At 42.6% G+C, this 22,583-nt stretch overlaps 1 protein-coding gene across 1 annotated transcript in view; it reads right to left on the minus strand.

Moving 5' to 3' along the window:
- The window catches only part of LRP1B (LDL receptor related protein 1B), a 1,229,602-nt gene that overhangs the window by 791,783 nt on the left and 415,236 nt on the right, over nt 1–22,583 (minus strand). The gene's annotated exons all lie outside the window — the stretch shown is intronic.

Here is a 22,583-nt window from a genome sequence, read left to right on the forward strand (position 1 = left end):
ATGCAGCAGCATGCCTGCTGATAGCATCGCCTGTGTGGGCATGCATTTGGCTGGTATCATGCTATATACACTGGTTACCAACTTAGTACCAGATCCACTTCAATGTTTTAAAGCCTTACATGGCCTGAGACTGACATAACTGAAGGACCTCCTCTCCCCACATGTGCCCCAAAGGGCCCTGCACTCTCTAGATCAACCCCCACTGGTTACCCCCAGCCCAAAGGACATCCATCTTGCATCTACCAGGGTCAGGGCCTTTTCTGCCCTGGCTCCAGCCTGGGGGAATCAGCTCCCATTGGAGGTCAGGGTCCAGTGGGACTTTCTACCATTCCACATCCACAGGGCTTATAAAACAGAGCTGTTCCTCCAGGTCTCTAGGTGAGGTAGCAGGCATCCACCTCAGTTAGCCTCCCTGCTCCAATTCCCAGTGGCTGAAGTGACTCCACTTGTGTTGACTTATTAGGCTTGTTTTAATGTTTTTAATCTATTGTGATTTATTCTAATGAGTATTTGAATACTCATTTTTGTTATAATCTACCGTGAGCCTTCTTGGGGAGGGTGGAATAGAAATCCATTAAATAAATAAATAAATAAAAAAGCAGTACAAGACAGGTGAAAAAACACACACACACCCGCCAGGCCAATCTCAAAGATGGCACAAAAAAATTCCCACCTGGCTGCTACAACAATGACCAGCATAGCCTACACGGCATACTGGGTAGGAAGGTGGCCCAAGCATGAGGTCAAAGAGGAAGTGGAAGGGAGGAGCCAGCAGCTATATACCCTCTGACTCCCTTCCAGCAGCATAATGTGGGGAGAGCTGCATCCCCCATCACTGCTTCTTCCCTTTCAGGGAGGTGAAGGCAGCCCCCACCTACTGGTGCCAGTTGGCTTCATGGGCAGAGGATCTTCGTTCTACAAATAAACATTTTAATTACATAAATGAAATACTCTATAGTACAGGGGTAGCCAAACTTACTTAACATAAGAGCCACATAGAATAAATGTCAGATGTTTGAGAACTGTAAGACATGAACATCAGGTGTTGGAGGGAGGGAGGGAGGGAGGGAGGGAGGGAGGAAGGAAGGAAGGAAGGAAGGAAGGAAGGAAGGAAGGAAGGAAGGAAGGAAGGAAGGAAGGAAGGAAGGAAGGAAGGAAGGAAGGAAGGAAGGAAGGAAGGAAGGAAGGAAGGAAGGAAGGAAGGAAGGAAGGGAGGGAGGGAAATATATGGGGGAGGTTGAGGCAGAAGGAAGGGATGTGATTTAAAGAGACAAATGCCTTCTCCAAGATGCCTGATGGGGCTGTGGGGTCATTGACAGCCACACAATATGTGTGAAAGGGCCACATGTGGCACCCAAGTCATAGTTTGGCTACCCCTGCTATAGTAGGAAGTAAAGTAATATGTGGCAGGTACATATGTTAACTGGCATGGATAAACTGTCACAGGACCAACTAAATGTTACATTTTTTAAGAGTTGGATCCTTCAATGGAGCAATAAAATCAGGGCAATAACTCCCCTCAGCATTGCTTTTGTACTGGAAAACTGCTTGCAGGGGCAGGACAACTCCCCCCCCCCCAAAAAAAAACCCCAGCACCATTCTGAGCCTCTTTGACTTCTTCCTTTTTTTAAGAAACCAAATTTGGTTTGTGGGACACAGGTTGGGTCAGGGGAAAACCAGGGCACAACTTTTAAAGAACTATAACATTTAATTCAGCCAATAGATTCAGATTTCGTTATGAACAACAGATTTCGTTATGAACACGCCCCCATCACCATTCAGCACAGCTCCCTGGAAGCCCAGCCACAGAGGTGGTGGTACTGAGAGCCACTGAGAGCTTGTAGCGGCTGCTGGGCTCCACCACCACTGTGGCCAGGCCTGCTAGCAGCTCTTGGACTCTATTGCTATGGCTGAGCCCAGTGAGGCTGCCAGTGTCCTCTGTGAGTACTGCCAAGGCTGATGTGGCTGCTGGAGTCTTCCACCACCACAATTGAGCCTGCCACAGCTACCAGCATCCTCCATGGATGGGCCCATTGTGGCTGCTGGCATCTTCCTCTGCTGCTAGTCCTAGCTGCTGGTGTCCTCCAGCTCCTCATCTGGGAAGAGCATTATCTGCACATGTGCAGAAAACACAACTGTGTTTGGTGGTGATTAACCCCCCCCCTTTAAATTTCAGATTTCTCTGCACACCTCCGGAGTCTCCCACTGTGCTTAGCTATCAGCAGATTATGGCCACACATGGCTAATAGTATACAAATATGCAAAATGTGTGCAGAAATTTATGCAGAGATTTCTGTTTTGCCTTTCCTTGATCTTAAGATACCCCTGGAAAGCCTCTGGAGTGTATTGGATACCACTTAAAAAAAATTCTATAGAATTCTTGTTGAAGAAAAGGCAGTTTCACAAACTAATATGCATTATGTATTACAGAGATTGAACTGGCACATACATATTACCTAATTTCTTTAGTTATGTACGAGAATGTGCCATTAAGCTGAATAATGTGAAATGGTCTCTCAGTATTGCATTGTTCTCAGTGAGAAGCTAATATTGATGCACACAAAAATATCCAGTCAGTTAAAAACACAGCACTTTTAACAGACAGTGTATTCCAGACAATTTCCCTCCAATTGAAAGTAACCACGCAACTGCAGAACACTATTCATGATAAAAAGTATAGCTGGTGGATTATCGCTATATTACTACTTCCCATTCATTCTTGTAGCAAAGAGTATTCAACATCAGACATAGCATTCATGGTTTTATTCAACACCCTTGTGGCATCTTTAACTTGTATTAATGTATATTAAAATTGTTGCTACTCAATAGCAATATCCTGAAAACTTGGTTAGCCAGAATATCCCAGCCAGCAGCAGCAGCAGCAGTGTTCTGCCATGGTCAGGGGACTCACCTGGGACTTGCATTCTGATTTGCTTACCACTCACATTTTGCTGCTGCTGCTAATTGCCAAGTCCAATTCAAGAAATATCTGGGGATTTTGGGGGTGGAGCCAGAAGACCTTGGGGTGGAGCCAGGAGTATGGTTGTGACAGGCATAATTGAACTCCAAAGGGAGTTCTGGCCATCACATTTAAAGGGACTACACATCTTTTAAATGCCTTTCCTTCATTGGAAATAACGAAGATAAGGGCACCTTCTTTTGGGGCTCATAGAATTAGACTTGCTTGTCCAATCTTTTTGAAACTTGGAGGGTCTTTTGAGAAGAGGTAGCAGATGCTATGCTGCATGTTTGGTGCATCTACCTCAAAAAACAGGGCCCCCCAGAGCCCCAGATACCCACAAATCAATTCTCCATCAGTAGTCAGCCTCACCTCTCTTTAAATCCTTTGAGGTGGACAGACCCCGTGCTAGGGCCTCAGGCTGGCACTTGTCCCATGCCCCCCCACCTGCACCTGCCCCCCTGCTGCACCACCACCCGCCGAGAGGGCAAGTGCAGTGGTGTTGCAGGGGAGGTCTGGGCAGGCTCCAGGCAAACTGCACCTGTGCACTGCACTCTCGGAGGTGCTCTGAGACTACCCTCCTTGGGTCTGCCAGAGAAGGCTGAGCAGGGGCTGCGGGCAAGCCATTCTTGCACTCTTGGAGGCAGTCCAAGACTGCCCTTTTTAGGGCAGTCTCAGAGCACCTGCAGGAGTGCACTGTGCAGGCGTGGCTCACCAGAAGCCCCACTTCAGCCTTCTTGGGCAGACCCAAGAAGAGTAATCTCAGAGCAAGGGAAGGTGGGCTCAGAAAAGCCACACCAATAACCTGCTTGGCTGCTTTTGCCTTCAAGGTGAGAGCAGCTGGGCAGGGCGTGTTCTCCTCTGAGTCTGGCTTCTCTCGCAAGGGAAACTGGGCTTGGAGGAGAGCACATACTGACTCACGTCCCCCTGCTCTCAGCTTCCCAGGTCTGCAACCCATGAAGCTGAGAGTGGCAGGGCAGGGGGTGGGAGTGCCCAGCGGCACCCCTATAGGGAAAGTGGCACCTTATGCTATTGCCTACCTTGCCTACCCTTATGCGCTGGCCATGGAGGTGAGAGGCTGCATAATAAGCTACACCTTATAATGCTCTGAGATAGTGTGCAAAGCAGAAGCTACAAAGAACAGCAATGAAACACTAAGCTAAAAGAAATCCCTGTACAGCCCGGAACCAACATATCTTAAGTACCAACTTCTCCCAGATTCGGCTGCCTCCCTCTATTGGCGTCTTTCAGGAACAATTGAAGACTCTGCAGTTTTGTCTAGCAGATCCCCTTTCCTGGCCCTCCTTCTTGTGCTGTTTCTGTATATTCCATTCATTCATTCATCTTATATCCCACCCTCCCTGCTGAGGCAGGCTCAGGGCGGCTGAGGAATTGAACTCCTCAATAATTTTAAATTTATTTCAATTGCTTTTTTTTTAATGTTTGTCACCTTGTGGACCCTGATCAAGTGGAGAGGAGGCACAAAAATGTTTCAAATTAAATTTAATTGAGTCCTCCACAACCATAAAATCTAGCTGGATCTTGTCCAGTCAGAAACAAATTCCTAAATCCACTAGACAGAAAATTATATACCACAGCTTTTCATTTTAAAGGTACCTTGATTTGGGCCAATGTAATGAATCAAACCAAGAAATATATAGCTTGTCATCTTTTACTAGTTGCAATAACAATAAAGTTTACTGATATAATTTAAACATAAGATATAATTACACAGTTCACTGAGACTTGTTAGCCTGCATGTGTCCTTTTTGTGATTTCAATAACATTTATAGGATGTATTGCTCCCTCAAGCAGACATGAAACAGAGTCTGCTGAGTTCTTCTAAAACAAAACAGAATATATTATCTTGCTGTTCCACCTGCTGATAGATGAAAGCATTTAAAATATAACAACTGCTATATACAGATTAATTTGCACTTTTTGGTAACCTTTGACCCAATTGCTCAGATATGTATTTGGAAGAAATATACCTTAATCATAGTCCCTGAAATATGTTGATAGATTATTAAAATTTCATTTAGTTAATTGACTTGGCGAAGAGAAACCTCTGCACAACTGAAATTTCATATAAAGTCACTGTTAAATGACTAGTTCTATAGATCCACATCTCTGTAATGGAGTACATCCATGCATCTGGATAACTTGGACGTTTAGGTAATAATTTTCTTTAAATGGCAAACTTGTCAGCAGCCTGTGTCCTTACAGCCTTTTGGTAATCTCTTTAAAAGTCAGATGCATAATATAAACATGCTTCAAAATAGCAGTATAACAAAGCAAAGGATGGTAATTACAAAATAATTGTAGAAAGAAATACTGAAGATGCATATATAATTCAAAAATTATAACGGTGTGAAAAAATAGTTGAATTTACAAAATTACAACCCCCCCCCCCCCCTATAATTATGCCCATAAAAACAATAAATAGGAATACGGTCAAGAAGTTTTTTACAATGATAACAATTTCAATAATAATAAAGAACTACAATGGCATATCCAAAAAAGTTAGCAAGTTAGAAAAAATATTGCAAAATGGCAATTTCTATATGGAATTTATGAGCTAATAAAAGACACATGCCAGGATGCTGGCTGCATTCCTGTTTCAATTTATGAATTTTCATCAGGCCTAGATGCATGATAATTTAGAAGACAGAAATCCAAAAGCAAATTGATGGTATGCAGCATGAGGTAACCTCAAATAACAATTATTGTGGCTTCAATCTTAATTGGTCATAAACAATCTTGCACTGGCAAATTTGGAAACCTGAGATTCCAAAAATAATGGGTTGTAATACGTAGCTTCAAAAACAAACAGTGTAGCACATATCCAAAGGGCAACTTTTTGTAAGAGTTCTATATACATAGCTACATAGTGACTTTCTTGATCAATGGGCATAAGGTAGTTCCACATGTAAGGAAATTCCTGTTCATAAAGCAATTTGGAATCCCTTTCTCTAGATCTTGCATTCAAGGATGGCACAGTATAATTTTACATTCCCCATGTAGAAAGAAATAGGTTAACACTCAACAGAAATAGATTAGACCTAGGATTACTAGCTCTGAGCCAGGAAATACCTGGAGATTTGGTGGGCGGAGTCTGAGGAAGGTCGAGTTTGAACCAGGGAGGGTCCTCAGCTGTATATAATGCCAGAGAGCCCCCCCCCTCCAAAGCAGCCATTTTCTGCAGGGGACCTGATCCTGGAAATCAACTATAATGGTAGGAGATCTCTGTGTATTACCTGGAGATTGGCAAGCCCTGCTTAAACAACAACCAAAAAAAAAGGTCTGCCCTTTGCATTTCTCAGCATTCAATATGCAATAACAGCACAAGATTAAATACATTCATTTGGAATTAAATCTTGTATTCTATGATATTTTTTTCCTAACTTTATTTAGGACTACATTATCTGACTCCTGCCTCTATTTGAACACACACACAAAAAAAACATTAATTAGCTTTGACTTATAATTTATTAGCATTTTTTTCAGAAATGATAAAAAACAACTAATACATGATAGCTGACAAAAACTATTTTTACTCAGCAAAAAAAGGACAAGACAACAGTCTTACAAGGTAAGACAACTCCATAATCTGTCTGAGTTTTGATACTTCTCCTTTTCAGGATTCAGGCACCTCTGGCACTGATATTCCTTAGGAATGCCTTCTTCCATATGAACCGACATGGTCATCTTAGGTCACCTACAGACACCTTGTTCTGTGTTTCCCCCAAAAGAAGAGGTGCTTCTCTGTTGTTCACAGAAACTTGGTAAAAACAATTCTGTTCCAGAGAGGTTAAAGAAGTAATTGATTGGTAAATTGCTGATAGTTGGCTCCAGGCCTTGAATTCAGCAGGAGCTCACAGAAGCATAGCTCCTGAACCTTTCTGATGGTTCCCCCTCTTCCTTCCCACCTTGTCCATTGAATAGTGGGTGCAGCTGCATAACAATCCCTGGATGAGCTACATCACCTATTTTTCTACAAAACGACCCCTGGTTAGCTCTAACCACTGACCTGGGGGGAGGGATTGTTTGTTTCTGTTGTGTGGGCTCCTATCACACTGTCTAACCTGCTTAATTACTGCTGATTATTCTTACATTTATGCTTCTTTTATTCTTGTTATTCCTCCTAAATTTTTCCAGCTTTACAGAAACTGCTTTGCGACCGAACAAAAAGCAACTCAGACATATATAAAATACATATTTAGCACCCTAAAATAAATATTTATTTAGCACCCTTGAACCCAACATACTTTATATTACTTCTTACACATCTTTTGTGGAGCTGACTTACATGCATTGTGCGACAGCTTCTAACAGCAAGCATACAATTCAACACCCAAACATCCTCTCTGTTGTAACGTTCTAGTCCAAAGCACACCTGCTTTCCCCATGGACTTCCCTATGTTCCCTGTAGTGAGCAATGGGAATTGTTCTGTGTGCCCTGAGCTCCTCTGACTTTCAATATATTCCAATAATGAGGGCATATGCATCAATAACTCTACTGGCATATTTATCCCTGGCATGACAAAGGGCATGCAAAGAATTAACTGTCTCATTACAAGGCTAGTTTTCAAATCATACCCCCCCCCCGAGTTAACGAAACTGAATAGGAAGTATGTTAGGAGTGGGCTTGGGCCCAGAACACAAAGATGGTGGTTTGTGTTGGTTGGTGGTTCATGTGATCACCTTGAACCAGAGGTTTATTTTGTGATTCATATGGTTGCCTGAACCAGTTCATGGTTCATTGTTTCATTTGGTTTGGGAGGTGTAAAACTCACCAGAAGTCTTCAGCAGACTCTCCTCCACCTGCCCTCCAGGTTTGGTGAAGGCTGGATTTGGAATGTTCAAGTTATAGCCTCCAAAGCAGGTGCCCCCAGGAAAGCTCAGCTTCAGCTCTCACAATAAAAACTAACTCCTCTCCCTTTGTGCTGCAGTGAGAAGTTACAGCAGCAGAGTTAGGCTGTCTGCTCCCATAGGGCAGAATGGGGGCTCCATGGTTGCCCCTCCCAACGCTGCCAATCAAGCGATGGGTGTTTGTCGGGCTCCCAGAAGTCCACCCCCAGCATTGCCTAGGAATTGACTGAATCAGCACCAGGATTTCTCGGAAAATGAGCCACAAAGCTGAACCAAACAAAGCACCAAGGAAAAAAGGGGATTTGTTTTTCAGTTCAGGCATAGAACAAGCAAACAAACCAGTTTGGAACAAACCACAAATTGGCCCATTTTGAGCACGAATCACGATTTGTGGTCCAGTTTGTGCCCATGCCTAGTTAGGAGTTGTCATGGTCATAAACTGCACTCATTAAACTTTATGAACAGAGGAAGAGGCAGCATTTAAGCCAATTCCAAATCATATAAGTCTTTATAAGCACTTAATTCCACCATTGTGTAAATATCTGTAGTGTAAAATAAGCCCCTGTGTTAATTCTCATATTCCATAATCTTAAATAGATACCCAAGTCCTGAGGAACACCGGTATCCAGGCCTTTATTTTTAAAGGTCCTTTTCAACCATAGTGCTGTTGCTGTGGTTATTTTTAATTTGAAGGTAAAATATGCTGCATAAGAGAGACTTCTATTGCAGTACATTTTTTTCCGGTTTAAAATTACCTGCTCCTTTATGCTGAGACACCAGTTTTCACCATATAAGCAAGAATCATTCAGTACCGTCTTGTCCTTGAAACATACCAACAGTATAAAAATTTTAGGGCAGACTACAGATACAGGTGTTCACAAGAATCATATAATTGCATGCCACACAACTTTTAATTTCTTTTGCATATTCAGATTTCCTTTGGCAGGTCTGTACTTCCTAACTTGATTGTATCTGCTCATTTTCTATTTATTATTGTATCTTCAGCAGCTTATCAATAATATGCTTAAAGATTTAAATTTTTTATTTCACTTTAGGCTGTTTAATTTGCTATAAGGTTTATTGTTCTTGTTGTTTCTGCAGCATAAGATTCTGCTGTTTAGGGATGGGCACAAACCTTCTCCCAAACCTAATTTCAAGATGAACACTGCCAGTCCATGGTTTGTAAACCAAAAGTTTGTGCCTATCACTATCCATGACCCTTCCATAACCTTCCATGTGGTTAGACTGAAATAGACGCAAGCCCTTTCAGCAATCCTTTTTGCTCCTCCCATTTCCAAGCATTCCGTTTAAACATTTTTTTGCATGTGGATGCCAAGCAAGAGTAAAGTCCAAGCAGTGAGTTCACCACTTACAGGTGACCGCTAGGACTTCACTCATACTGTTTTCCCACCCAGCTTATCTCGGAGTGACGTCCCTCTTCACCGTGCAGCATCTGCTCGGATTTCCCACCATCTGCTCCGCAGAAGCAGGAAGTGCTGGGGCTTCTGCATTGCAAATGTAAATCACTAAAACCCAGTTTACGTTAGTGACGCAAAAGCCGCGGCTCTTCCTGCTTCTGCGGAGCAGATGGTGGGAAATCCAAGCAGACACTGCGCGGTGAAGAGGGACGTCACTCCGAGGTAAGCTGTGTGGGAAAATGATCTCACACATGGCACCCACCTGCAAAAGCCATTTAAAAGGAATGTTCCCTTTAAAGTGCTTTTGCAAGATATTTCCCCTCCTTCGGTTCTACTGGCCTCAGGAAGCTGCTGCCAGCAAAAAGAAGGAAGGGTTGATCTCAGTATCTCCCCCAAACCTCACAAACTGAACCAGTTCAGTAAACAGGGAGATTCAGGGAGGCTTGTGGTTCATGTGACCCTACAAACTGGGACAAACCTCCATTTTCCTAGTTTGTGCACAGCCCTATTGCTGTTTCCTTTCTTGACAGCAAACAGTGCCTTGATTGATAAAATTCATTTGCTGGTCTGAAATAATGCAGACAATTGTTATTTTATATTTGTTGCCCTTTTTATGAGATTACCTATCGTACCATAAAAATGCAGCAGAAATAATGATCTTTGGCCGTATACCTGGATCCATAACTCTGCCGTGGTAAATATGCCATAGAAAGTGGATACGGAGGTCTGAATTCAGATTCATAAGCTTGCTTACCAGCTATAGCTGTGCAACATCAAAGGTCAACACAGTAGCAAAATGATTCAAATTGCAGATAATGCAAAATATACGAACAAGATAGATGTGCTCTATTAGTTATTGCATTAATAAGAAATTTAGATAGCAGGGTAATTTCACTGCTCAGTTCCAGATTCTACCCAATACGTCCAGAGGTGCTCAGCATGTACCATCTCAATCTTTGTTGCATGTAAGTGAAACCTGATACTATACTATGGGTAGGATTGGCTTCAGATTTTAGTTTTCTACCTTGTATGCATACACCTGACTACCAGGGAAAGGAAAAGATTACCAGAACCCTAAAATTTACAGCACATCTACTGTAGGTGAAAATGGCTTTTTATATTTTGGAGGGGTTACATGAAGTTCTTTCCCTGTTGCCAGGGCTGCCACAGCTGCAGAAGGGAGGTTGGAGAGACTGAAATGGCTAGTAACTTGCTCACTAAATCAGCTGCAATTATATTACGAATGGCCATGCAGCAGCTTCTCACAGTTCATATTAAAAGTTATCTTACATTCTTTAATATTTTATAAGGCATGGATAGATTTAAATATCGTTTAAGTTTACAATATATGCCAAAATATCCATGTGCAAAAAACAAAAACAAAAAAACGCTTGAGATGTTTACAGCACAGTTTTAAGAAATCTTATGATGTTCCTGAAATGGTTTAGGATGAGAACTACACCTGAAAATACAGCTGCATATCCCAAAGATTCATCTGTGCAAACCCTACTGGCAATTACATATAATTATGTGCTGTCTAGGGATGGGCACAAACCAGGAAAATGTAATTCTGTTTTGGGTTAATCGTGGACCCAGTTTGCAAACCATGAACCATCATGAACTTTGGGTGTTGTCATGACTCAGGGGGGTCTTACCAATTGCTGCCACCACTCTGGGTTAAGGGTTTCCCTTGAGAAGGCCCAGAGTACCCTCCCAAGCCCTTCCAGGACTCCCTTAGCTTAGACCAAATAATGGGCATGAGGACCAGGCAGAGTGAACAACAGGGGTGGGGGGGGGAAGGTTTATTTAAAGATCAGTGCAATATAACAAACAAGATGCATAAAACAGTAAAAGGTGTGAAGGGAAAAACAACCAAATACCCTAACGGGTCTAATCTTACTGTCCCTAAACTGACAGTCAGACCTGGGCCTACTCACCCTACCTCACAGGGTGAGGGTCTCTTCCTGGCAGCAGCTCTTCCTCAGTTCTGCCTCTTAGGAAAAGAAGAACACCCCCCTCCTGGGCTTGGCCCTTTTATCTTCTCCTCCCAGGCCCCACCCCTCCCTGGGCCAGTTTCCCTCCAAAACCCTTTCCACTCAATCAGAGGGACAGAGGGGATCCTGGGAAATGTAGGTTCTTCCCAGTACTCCTAAGCAGACTTCCCTGGGGCCTGTAGGCCTCACTAGGCCCACGATCATGACAGGTGTGATCAGATGGGATTTCTGGCCCACCATAGCCACCCCCACCTCCAGATTTTACGGGCGTGATCACACACACATCTGGCCCCTGTGCTGTGCTTGCCCTTATCTCGTCCTGTGATACCTCACTAGCAGATTAAACAGCCGCTGGGAACGTCCCAGTAGCAAAGTCCTTGCCCTGCCTCCGTGGCACATTTCCTGCTGTCTGATCAGCCCAGGTATGCCATGCATGTGCCAGGGATGTGTAGGAGTGATGGGAATGCTCCTCGGGTGTATGTGTGGCCTCTGCCTGTCTCAGCAGCTGGGTGGATGCCATCTGATTGCCATGGTGTGCCTCAAGCAGCACTGGATTTTTCAAAGCTGAGAGAACACTGTGGTAATCGCCTCATCTCATTTATGGCACAGTAGAATGCTCCCATCAGCATGCTGAACACCAAACTCACAGGGGATCTCCAGCTGACTCTCCTCTACCTGCCGTCTACATTTGATGAGGATTGAATTTATGGGGCAAGACTTACAGCTCCCCCCCCCCAGAAGGTGCCATCAGGAAAGTGCATTCTGGGGAAATGACAGGTGCAGGATCAGGAGTGTACAGAATGGATCCTGTATAAGCTAAAGACATCAAAGTTGCCGGGGACTTCCCCCAGATACTCCTGTACATGTCCTCCAAGTTCTGCCCCCCTGTTGTCTTGAAGTTTGATAAACATTTAGATTGAGTGGAGACTGTCTGGAAATGCATCCACTCACAAACTGAAACAGGCTGCCATAAATTGCTTGAAAATTCATGGAAAGTTTATGCCTGTTGACCTGCCATGCACTTTAATTTGCAAACCATGAACTGGCCAAAAATTGTCACAAACTTTAGTTTGTGAGCCAGTTCACTGTGTATCCCTAGTGATGTCAAAAATAATGTTGTTGTTGGAATGGGACTTAGTCGACTTATAAACCTCTCCAGCTACAGGCACAATCCTATAACAATATTCTATATAGTAACATGGAAATGAAAAAGTCAACAACCTCACTTCCAATCACCAGCACCCCTTAGGATAATAAATGTCTACAGCAAATCACAGACCTCCAAAACACCATACAATTCTGGAACTATGTAGTAGACATTCAAAACTCTAACAAGGAGGGAGACTTTGATGATGGGAACTGAACAGAAAAGACAACTTGCAGGACAAGAGGTGTTGTACAGGGGGTTGAGCTAGATGACCCTTGAGGTTCCTTCCAGCTCTATGCTTCTATGAGCACAAACAGCCAAGGGAATCTAACCCTACCCTGCTCAAATTGCTTACAGGTATTCCCTCTCATTACACAAAAATGAGACTTTTCTTCCATCTGGGGGTGCATGGACAATGGGCTCTACACAGGCAAGCAAGTGAGTGGGAATCTGGCTCAAACCAGGACTGCTGCAACTGTTTCTTCCTTTCCATTGCAAAGAACCACAGCAATAGCCAGCCATGTGGGAATCTCCAAAGTGTGTGTGTGTGTGTGTGTGTGTGCAGACCCTGCAAGAACAACACACTCAGACCTTTAGAGCAGATTTGTTCTTTGCTGTTTCTGCAGAATATTTTCTTGCTATACTGTCTATACATCTCTTTGCTCTATGCAGACAACCATTCAACTGAAGAAAAGGTTAGGAAAGGCTCCCTTGTGTGTGAGCACTGTGGCTGGAGAAACCATGTTTTCTTTCCTTTGTGTGTCCTTGTCAAAAGGGATCTTGGTTTCATGGACAGATACTGTGAATTTCATAGTGAACCTGTTCAGCTGTTGAACACACCTTGTCTGGCAGTCACTATCAGACCATGAGCCAATCAGGAATATGTTCAGCTTGCACTAAATAACTCAAATAGCAGCCAAACTAGTTTGCAGATGCTCCATTATCAGTAGCCAGCACTCAGGGGATCAGCTGGGAGTTAACATCTGATCCACCACTACCACCAAAGGGCGGGGGGGGGGAATGTTTACACAGAGAAGTTGGAAATCAGGAGCTTAGCTTAGCTTCTGTTTTTTTTTTTATTTTGTTGCTCAGACTCACAGGAATATATTCTTTCTTTACAAATGATAAACATTCTATCTATAAAGATTGTAAAGAAAAATCTAATACAGACTTTCTGTGGTGCAAAGATTAAAATAACATGACATACAGATTAGTATACAGAGAATGATTTCTGAAGTTTCTATAGATCCTTTTATACAGGATATTTAGCCTACTCTGAAGTTATGATTCAAGAGAAATTTCTGTTATAAAAATTTAGCAAAATTCATGCAGGACTGTATTCATTATGCAGCACAGTAGAAAGTAATCTGTAGGAAATGACTTCAAAGAGCAGTTTGGAACCACCGGAGACTTCAAAATCAGATTAAATCACATACTCCCAACTGGACATGAGCTGCTCTTAGATGGTTGTGCAATAGATCAGCAAAGAAATTCTGAACATTCCCTCCCAAAACAGAATGAAAGAAGCAGGCTTTCAGTAATGATGCTAGGCAATGAGCAGATGCTCAGGGAAGCTGTGATGGCCACTCATAAATATGTGTATCATGGATCAATTTCAGCATATTATAATAATAATAATTTTAATTTATATCCTGCCCTCCCCACCGAAGCAGGCTCAAAGATACACTCCGACTCACTCAGGCTGAGCTCATACAAACCAAATAATGCACTTTCAATCCACTTTCCAACCGGATCTTGCCAGTTCACACCCTAAAATCCAGTTGGAAATTTGGCGCCCTCACCCTCCCAGCACCCTAGGCAACCCAGGACTATGGCTGTACACCTGAGCACCATATTATTCTTCAGCAAAGTTCAAGGCTATCCAGACCCCTGCTGCTCTTTCGCAGTTGTAAAACTATCAACCTAACTTCCATTTTGGTGGAGTTGCAGGCCCTGCATTCTTGGCTGCATTAGGTTTCATTATTCTGGTCTGAGTTGCTGGAACAGAGAACTTGAAGGGGGGATGTTGCCCCTGACAAGGTTGATTATACAAAGAAAAAAGTCTGCAAGACTTCATCTCACTTCACAGACTCAGCCAATGTGTCAATCATCCACTGCCAAGACATTTCTTTTAGGCTGTCTGCTTGTACAGGGCAGATGAAGTGCATGTTTATCTAGGGTCAGGACTTATAGCTTTGTAGTGTTGGAAGAAGCACAGCACTGCCCACCCATCTCTTGTAGCCATTTTGGGGACTGGGCCAAATCCATTTGTGGGGAGACTGCACCTGAGTGCCCACCTCCCCAGGTGGAAACTCACTTATGGGATCTTGAACGTCAAGCAATTTATTGGCATGACCAGCTCAAGGGTGGCTGCTTGGTTCCGCTTCCAGGTGGCAAGGGTTCCATGTAGGACCATTTGCTTGTCACTCCTAGTTCCCTCAGCATGCAGGCTGGGATGGGGTTGATCAGCTGCCAGTTGGGTTGCCAGATATTTAGATTATGCTTTATGCTGTGCTTGAGGCTCTGAATGCTGTAACCGATAAAGCTGTGGCCTGGTTTTGCTTCAGCCTTTTGTCAGTGTGTTTACTTCATTGCAATTCCTGTTTCCATCCTTGCTTACTTCTCCACACTGTCCTCAGGAATTTCCTCAGGAATGCAAAAGATGCTACTTCTACAGATAATGATGGAATGGAATCCAGGAGTGTCTGCCAGACATTGCGGGGAGGGGGAGAGGAGAAGAGATTTCCATCCATGTATATGTGTATATACCTGGTTTCCTGGCTCATTGCAAGAAGCTTGCCATTCTTCCTTACACTTCATTACTTGCTGGCTAATAAATCCCTATTGACAATGGCCAGTAAACATAGCTTCTCAGGTTCAGACAAACATTAAAAAATGGCATTCTAAGAATAAGTCAACTGTAAAATGGAAAGAAAGAATTACAAAGAAGAAAGGCTTTTAAAACAAAACTAACAAAAACTCAGCACAAAATTCAGTATATTAGTAAAATACCGATCTCATACAGCTTTATTACAGATTTGCATAGTAAATTAAAATATTGAATAGGATTTAGGCCTGCAAATACAGTGGCAAGAAACAATGGAAAATATTTAAATATTTATGTGTCAATAGTGTATTAATTTTGTTTTTGCCTATCATGTTGATCCTGCAATGTGACTTCAGGCAATTTTTTTTTAAACTGAGTTGGATCCTAAAGACCACGAACAGAAGAAAATAACAGTGAGTGCTGTTCCAGGGAAGTCATGTAATGTTATAATAGCTAGGTTCTGTTGCAGGTGTCTGGCAATTGCAACAGACTCAGAAATCTAGCGTTTTCCTCCTGCCTTATCCCTGCTCTTTTGCAGACACGGGACAGAAGGAAAAGATTGAGATGTGTGAGTAGGAACCACAATCACCACAACAAAAGGTTATGGGGTTTATCTGGAAGCCAGGACTTTTTTTGTAGCAGGAACTTATTTGCATATTAGGCCACACACACACCCCGATGTAGCCAATCCTCCAAGAGTTTACAGGTCTCTTCTTACAGGACCTACTGTAAGCTCCAGGCGGATTGACTACATCAAGGATGTGTGGCCTAACATGCAAAGTAGTTCCTGCTATAAAAAAGCCCTACTGGAAGCCATTTTGAGAAGGCAGGAGGGGGACACCATGCATGCTATCTGCTCAGATTCACCCACATGCCAGCAAAACTGATTTCTGTTCAGAATGCTAAAGAAAGTTCAGGGGGTGGGAATACATATATGCACACACGTGTGCTTTCTTTGACAAGACTCAAGTATGTGAATCCTAGACCTGAAGAGCCTAACTGCCCTCCCTACTCCTGCTCATACAGGGGTACATGTGGAGGCAACATGCATAAAGGGAGAAGCAGGATTACATCTACTAATCCAGTTTGTCACCTATTCATGTGACTGACATTTAGCAACATACAGTTGGAGTTTGTGTCTACAATTGACAGTGTTCATTGATTCTCATTTGAGCAAGTTCTATCATTCTACGATAAAGTTCTTATATAGTACAAACGTTAATACTTTGAAATGTGCGCCATTATATCTGTTTAATACAATTCAAAAAGCTATCCAGATTTGCCAAATAACTCCAAATTCCTAATATTTAGACGCTCCTAAGAACTCAGTGAGAGTTTGGGGGAAAAGCTTGCCCGCCTCATGCAAGCTTTGAAACAACAGAGGATGGAACAGAATACAAATTAACATTGGCTAGGGGGGAAATACTCTTTTTAAAAAAAAAAAAAATACTTCTGCTCAAAAACACAGCTCAAGATAGTTCCATAGTCCAATTGATCTTTTCAGTTTCAAGTTAATCTCCATTTCAGACCACAGCGTAGAAATGGCATCATTAATAGTCACAAATGTCCTATTGATTGCTACTAAATCAGGTAAGGTTAATTGGCTGCTGCTCCTTGACATCTCTTTAGCATTTGACACCATTGATCACAAAATCCTCCTTGATCAGCCGAAGCCTGAGACTCAGTGGGACAGTGGTAAATTAGTTTACATCTTGTCTTTGAGTCATGCAATTTATACAATCAGAAAGAATGTCTTTCTGCTATCTACATACAAGACTTATCTGAGAAAGGGCAAAGGCATTACCTGTTGTTAAGAGCTTCCCTAGGTGTAAAGTACTGGGGTCGGTGCAGTAAGAGACCAGAGTCGGAGAGTGATTTCAGCAAGCTTTACTTCAGGAACACCAACACAGACTGAGCTCTATTCAAACCTCCCGCTCCTTTATACAATTCTTGCCCCCTTCTGATTGGACCTTAACTATGTACATGGATTGGCTATTTACAGAGGCCTAAGGGCCTATCAGGGTACAGTATGAGCCTAGATGTTGATTGGCTACTTATGTTTCAATCCTTCCCCTGATTGGGCACGCTTAGGCCTTCTCTGGAACCCTGGTGTGGAGTACAAGCTTGGCTTGTTCAGCTTCCCTCCAAAAGTAACAGTTCCCTCCAAAAGTAACAGTTCTCCATTTGAACCTAGGACACAACACTAGGCTTTTCATCTGGTCCACAATTGTGCTGAACACACCACCTCCCTCTTCTACATGTTTCTTTGGTGAAAAGCAGCTACTAATCTCCTCCAGAGCTTTTTCAACAGTGTGGGTGTATGAAGTTATAAGTAGGCGTAAGTGTGGAAGCTGCATGTGTAAGGTATGAGAGTAACACATTTCAAATGCATGGTCTTGTACTGAGGCCATCAAAATCCCAGTCCCTGCAGACCCAGCGATTGCATTTTCTCAACTCCAGAAAGTGCTTAGGGCAGGGCCAGGGAGCTTCTGACAAGGGTTCACTCTACCATGAAGCTTCCTTGGGTGACCTTGAGCCAGCATATCCTACCTCACAGGATTGTTGTACTTCTTCTTGAAGGAAGGTTAGGATAAGAACTTAAGAAATGATCAAACTTGAGGATGAACAACCCTGTATGAAGACGAAAGGCTAAATAAAACGTTTTGTATAACACCTTCAACTTGTACATATTGTAACTGCAGCCGTTTAACCATTGTGTTGTTCTCTTGCAGTCCCTGACTTTTGCCAGGAGAAGAGAAAAAATGAGAGAGCCCTGCTCATAAATCTAACAAGCATGTGGCATATTCTGCAGATGAATCTATTCCAGCCACTTGTATTTTTTAAAGCAAGGCAGCAAGTCATCTATTTTTAAAAATATATGAAGGGAAAATTGCTAACAGTTTTTCAGTGAGAAAGGCATTGAAGCTTATTAATAGTGTGTACAATGTTAATAAATGTTATGGTTCTCACTGTCTCCCGGTTCAGCTGCAGAAGCAGAAGCTGAAAAGGTTGATATATGACCAAACCTCTAGTAGAGCAAAAGTTCTTAACATTAACTACAGGGTGTCATGGCTTTTCACAGATTAGCAGGCAGGCGTTTGTCAAAAGGATGCCAAAGGACGTAAAAGTGTCAGGATGTAGCAGTGAGAGTCAGATTCACAGACATTCTAAATATAGTAAAATTTTACTCCCAAATTAAGGAAAATAAAAAGAAGCCATGGCTATGTCTCCGTGAAGAAACCATTCTTATTGACATTTTATGGGCCAATTTAGAAGCGATGCTGGGAGATCACAGTCTCTAGGGAGGAGGAAATTACCAGCTATTTACAAATATTACATTGGCAGTCTAGAAGAGGACAATACAAGAACATTATTTAGGATGTTAGAATTCTATAATTTCTTGATGCATTTTATTGCAACAGCATGATTGCTACCTGTCTGTTTACTACTACTTATTATTATACCTTGCAGCAAAACTTAGGCTGCCTATTGTTACAAAAGCATCAGAGGATTCTGTTTTGTTGTTTGCTTTTCTCTCTCTCTCTCCTTCTTTCTCTTTGTACTTCTGAAGAGAAACCACTAAATGTATGATCCCACACACACACTCCCTGGAAATTTAGAATTCATAACCACTCTGCAAATAAGGCAACAACAGAGCAAGTAGTGATTTTCATATACCAAAAACAATGAAAGCTTTCAAGAAGGTGAAAAACAGAAATTGGTCTTCTAAACCTAAATAAAAGTACTCATTTGGTTACTTTTAGAATGTATGCTGCGGTTTTGCACAAAGGATCTGAGGAAACACAGCGTAACAAATAGGTCCCCATCCAACTATTTTATTAAAGAAGGCTACTTATTACCTGCATCACTTGGAAAAATAAGCAAGAGAAAAAGTATATACATACAGTATGTTACTAGGGCACAACCTTGCTCTGTTCTCAATTTGAAATGACCAGCAGAAACATTAAAGTAAGGAATAGTGCAATTTAAAGATTAAATGCCATAAAAGTACTGAAAATGTGTTCTGTTCCTTAAATAGGGTTGCCAAGTCCAATTTAAGAAATATCTGGGGACTTTGGGGATGGAGCCAGGAGACTTTGGGGGTGGAGCCAGGAGACATTAGGGGCGGAGCCAGGAACAAGGGTGTGACAAGCATAACTGAACTCCAAATTTTAAATATAATAAGAATATACATAGTTAGAAAATTAAAACATTAAGACCACTAATTAACTAACTAGCCAACCACTAATTATGGACATCAGTTTTGCAAACACATCATTAGAATTCAATAGAAAAACAGCCATCCAAACTGAGTGGCCCCTAAAGTTCATGGCATAATTAAAAGTAGCTTTCCCCCCCTTATGCTGTAGACAGCTGACTAGCATTCCTTGTTAAGTTCATTCTCGTGAGGACCAGCGGCAGCGGCGGCTTGAGTTCCCCGGCGCCGGTGAAGAGCGCGGCCTCTCGGGCCCCCAGAACTAGCTTGAGCTGGGGTCCTCGGAGAAGAGGCGGCAGCCGCACAGCGGCGTTGCCGCTCCGAGATGGGGCGGCTCGCCACACTGCGCAGCCGCACGTCCTTTCCCCGGGGGATCCTCTACCTGGCCTGCCCTGCCCTGCTTCTAAAACTTGCAGCTGCGGCGGCCTGTCCGCCCCACGCCCTCGCCCGGCCCCACCCAAGGCCGCTGGCCGCTCCACAGCACACCAAGCAGGCTCTCCTGGGACGAGCTGCGCGCCCGAAGGACTCTTACCTGCACCATCTCCTCTGCGGGCAGGTGCTCTCCTCCCCCGGCTCCGGTCGGCGGCGGCAGCGGCGGCTTGAGTTCCCCGGGGCCAGTGAAGAGCGCGGCCTCTCGGGCCCCCAGAACTGGCTTGAGCTGGGGTCCTCGGAGAAGAGGCTGCAGCAGCGCAGCGGCGTTGCCGCTCCGAGATGGGGCGGCTCGCCACACTGCTTGGTGCCATTTCCCCCCTCTCCCCCCGCTTCCATTTTTTGGGGGAGCGGGGGAAGAGGCTGGAAAACCTGGGGTCCCCCGCTAGGGCGGGAGGGTTGGGACCCCTATCCTTAAATGCTTTATGTAGAGTTGAATCCTCTTGTAGCACACCAGGAAAGCATTTTCAGAGGTGGGTCTTTCCCTATTTTTCTTTTCCTCTTACATGATCTGAAAATACTCAACTGAGGATCAGGAGGCCCTAATAAAATGGTATATGTCATGGCGAGGCTGCAGTGGGAGAAAAAAGGGCACACTGCCCCCTTTCTTTTATGCGAATAGATTCACTGCACTTTCTTTGCAGCGTAAGAGGGAGGGGAAGTGATTTTGCCTCGTTCTCCTCCCTCCCTCAGTGAGGAGGACACTTTTAAAATAAGGACTCCATGGTCCATAGTAGCTGAAGATAATAAAGATCTCTTTTCAAGCTAATTCTGCTTGCTGCCATAGAAGCCACCCCACTGGGAGTTTTTTGTTTGTTTATTATTTAATATATCCAGGACTAAATTTTCAAACTGATCTGAGACACACATACCCCATCAAAATTGGAATTGCTACTCCTTGGAAACAAGATAAATATGGGTGTGAGATATGGGAATGAAACACTGAAAGGAGCCGTGTGTCCAATCCAATTTAAAAGACAAATGTCTTCCTTCTAAATACCACTTTCAATATATTGCTATCAAGTTAGGAATGACATATCTTCAAATTGTGACATGGTATATCTTCAAATTGTGTTGATACTATCTGAAAGGAAGGCTTCATATAGTATCAGCATTTATAATGAGTTCAGGACTCACCATTTAGTACTTTAATAAGCTGAAATCCAGTTTTGGGATGCTTTAAAAAAATATTCAAATTCTAGAACAGGCTGTGAAAATAATGATAATTTAAGAAATTGTCATATAAGAAAATGCCTGTACTGCTTTCCTACAGATTTAAAAATATTCCTTTGCACTGGAAATTTGGTAAACAAAATATAAAGGCACAAATTAATGTGATCTTGGCATGTGAATCTATTATTTTTATCAGAAACGATACAGTCTCTATACTACCATACAACTTTTAAAATGTAGATGAGTGTGTACTTGTAGTCATCATGTCCCTTGGAAACTTGGGTTATTTATTTAATTCAGCTGAATATAATGCCATAGAGTCTACCCTCCGAAGCAGCTATTTTCTCCAGGGGAGGGGAACAGATCTGTGGTCTGGAATTCAGTTGTGATAACAGGAGATCTTCAGGCTCCATCTGGAGGCTGGCTACCCTAGGCCTGGCAGCACCCTCTGGCTGCTTGTTCCTGTTCAGCAGCAGCTCCCTATGATATCCAGTGTGACATAGCAATTGCCAACTTCAGGTTGGCAAATTCCTGGAGAGTTGAGGGGAGGAGCCTGGAGAGGGTGGGTTTGAGGAGGGGTGGGACCTCTAACAGGTACAATGCCATAAACTCCACCCTCCAAACCAGTCATTTCTGCCTGGAGAACCATTGTTGCTAATCTCCAGGTGAGGGCTGGAGATTACTCAGAATTACAACAGCTTTCCAGATGGCAGAGATCAGGTCCCCTGGCTACTTTGGGTTTAATAGGTTTATTGGATTTCCAGGTACAGAGTACGGGGGAGGGGGACTGGAAGGTAAGGGGAAAGGGAAGGGTACTTGAATATTATTTTTTTTGTAATATTTCTACTTATACAATGTTCAATTCATATCATCATTAGTATCTATGATCTTATAATAGTCACTGCAAACAGATCTTCTCATTTAATAGTACAATACAATAGTCCTTAATATCTCTTGAAGCTCCTACTAAGACAAGAATATAATTATATATGGCAAAAATTTTCATAAATTACCTTGCTTGACTTATTTTGGAAGTTTTTATATCACAACATAGCCAGTTATATAATGGTTCGCAAATTTTGTTAGTTTCACAGAGATTAGCATCTTTTAGTCTGACTGATAGTGTATCCATTTCTGCAAATTCTAAAAGCTTAGATATTAGTTCCTCTTTTCTTGGTATTACTTGAAGTTTCCAGTATTTGGAATAAATTATTCTAGCTGCAGTCACAGCATGTATTAAAAAAAAATTCAAATATCTGGAATAATCTTCTGGTAGTATATTTAATAAAAAGAGCTCTGGTTGGAATCTAATTTGTATTTTCAGAATCTTTTGTAGTAGCTCATGGACCAACTTCCAATAAGTTTTGGTTCTGTCACATAACCACCAGATATGGTAAAAAGTTCCAATTGCATTTTTGCATTTCCAGCATTTGTTTGACATATTATGATACATTTTTGCTAATTTGTCTGGAGTTAAGTGCCATGTATAAAACATTTAATATATATTTTCTTTTAAGTTCATTGTTCTGGTCATTTTTATATTACATT

The sequence above is a fragment of the Heteronotia binoei genome, chromosome 16, assembly GCF_032191835.1.
Source record: "Heteronotia binoei isolate CCM8104 ecotype False Entrance Well chromosome 16, APGP_CSIRO_Hbin_v1, whole genome shotgun sequence".
Classification (NCBI taxonomy): Eukaryota; Metazoa; Chordata; class Lepidosauria; order Squamata; family Gekkonidae; genus Heteronotia; species Heteronotia binoei.